This window comes from Arachis hypogaea, chromosome 3 (assembly GCF_003086295.3).
Source record: "Arachis hypogaea cultivar Tifrunner chromosome 3, arahy.Tifrunner.gnm2.J5K5, whole genome shotgun sequence".
Taxonomy (NCBI): Eukaryota; Viridiplantae; Streptophyta; class Magnoliopsida; order Fabales; family Fabaceae; genus Arachis; species Arachis hypogaea.
Window position 1 is genome coordinate 56539998 of NC_092038.1, and position 2260 is coordinate 56542257.

General features: G+C 37.8%; 1 non-coding gene across 1 annotated transcript; it reads right to left on the reverse strand.

Moving 5' to 3' along the window:
* Window positions 1–938: 938 nt before the first annotated feature.
* Window positions 939–1046, reverse strand: LOC112792824 (small nucleolar RNA R71). Its single transcript, XR_003197546.1, has one exon. It is a non-coding gene; the product is annotated as a small nucleolar RNA R71 (small nucleolar RNA).
* Between the last annotated feature and the right edge of the window lie 1214 nt (window positions 1047–2260).

Below are 2260 nucleotides of genomic sequence, written 5' to 3' on the forward strand. Positions count from 1 at the left end.
AAATCTTTTTCAATTATATCTTTTTCAAAAATTTGATTTCAAAAATCTTTTTCTAACTTTTTATCTTTTTAAATTTGTTTCTTATCTTTTTCAAAATCACCTAACCATATTTTTTTACTTCAATTTTTGAAAACCACAACCAATTTTTTAAAATTATTTTAAATTTTTATTTTTTTAGTTATTAAATTTTTCAAAAATTTCCCCTCCTTCTCTCATCTTTTTCTATTTAAACACTAACATTCCTCCTCCATTGTCAATTCGAACTCCATCTCTCTTTGTGTGTTCGAAATTTTACCTACCTCCTTCTTCTATTCTTATTTTCCTCTGACACCTCAAGGAATCTCTATACTGTGACATAGAGGATTCCATATTTTCTTTGTTTTCTTCTCTTTCATATGAGCAGGAACAAAGATAAAGGCATACTTCTTAAAGCTGATCCTGAACCTGAAAGGACTCTGAAGAGGAAGCTAAGAGCAGCTAAAGCAAAAAACTCTGAAGAGGACCTCACTGAAATTTTTGAAAAGGAAGCAGCAAAAGAAATAATTATGGCCAAACCAAACAACAATGCAAGGAAGATGCTTGGTGATTTTACTACACCAACTTCCAACTTTTATGGAAGAAGCATCTCAATCCCTGCCATTGGAGCAAACAATTTTGAGCTAAAGCCTCAATTAGTTTCTCTACTACAACAGAACTGCAAGTTTTATGGACTTCCATCAGAAGATCCTTATCAGTTTTTAACTGAGTTCTTACAGATCTGTGATACTGTTAAGACCAATGGAGTTGATCCTGAAGTCTACAAGCTCATGCTTTTCCCTTTTGCTGTAAGAGACAGAGCTAGAACATGATTGGACTCACAACCCAGAGATAGCCTGGACTATTGGGATAAGTTGGTCATGGTCTTCTTGGCCAAGTTCTTTACTCCTCAGAAGTTGAGCAAGCTTAGAGTGGATGTTCAAACCTTCAGACAAAAAGATGGTGAATTCCTCTATGAAGCTTGGGAAAGATACAAGCAACTGACCAAAAAGTGTCCTTCTGACATGCTTTTAGAATGGACCACATTAGATATATTCTATGATGGTCTGTCTGAATTTTCCAAGATGTCACTGGACCACTCTGCAGGTGGATCCATTCACATAAAGAAAACACCTGCAGAAGCTCAGGAACTTATTGAAATGGTTGTAAATAACCAGTTCATGTATACCTCTAAGAGGAATCCTGTGAGTAATGGGATGCCTCAAAAGAGAGGAGTTCTCAAAATTGATGCTCTGAATGCCATACTGGCTCAGAATAAAATATTGACCCAATAAGTCAATATAATCTCTCAGAGTCTGAATGGATTGAAAAATGCATCCAACAGTACTAAAGAAGCATCTTCTGAAGAAGAAGCTTATGATCCTGAAAACCCTGCAAGGGCAGAAGTGAATTACATGAGTGAAGCCTTTGGCAACACCTATAATCCTTCATGGAAAAATCATCCAAATTTTTCATGGAAGGATCAATAGAAGCAAGGCTTCAATAATAACAATGGTGGAAGAAACAGGTTTAGCAATAGCAAACCTTTCCCATCATCATCTCAGCAACAGACGGAGCATTCTGAGCAGAATCCTTCTAACTTAGCAAACATAGTCTCTGATCTATTTAAGGCCACTCTTAGTTTTATGACTGAAACAAGATCCTCTATTAGAAATTTAGAGGCGCAAGTGGGCCAGCTAAGTAAAAGGGTTACTGAAACTCCTCCTAGCACTCTCCCAAGCAATACAGAAGAGAATCCCAAAGGAGAGTGCAAGGCCATTAATATAATCAATATGGTCAAATCCTTGGAGGAGGATGAGGATGTGAATCCCAACGAGGAAGACCTCAGGGGACGTCCAATGGTCAGTACAGAATCCCCTAATAAGGAACCAAAGGAATCTGAGGCTCATACAGAGACCATAGAGATTCCCTTGGACCTTCTTTTGCCATTCATGAGCTCTGATGACTATTCATCTTCTGAAGAGGATGAGGACATTGTTGAAGGGCAAGTTGCCCAATATTTAGGAGCAATCATGAAGCTGAATGCCAAGCTATTTGGTAATGAAACTTGGGAGGAAGAGCCTCCTTTGCTCACCAATGAACTGAAGACATTGGTTCAACAAAACTTACCTCAAAAGAAATAGAATCCTGGTAAATTCTTAATACCCTGTACCATAGGCACCATGACCTTTGAAAAAGCTCTATGTGACCTGGGGTCAGGGATAAACATGATGACACTCTCTGT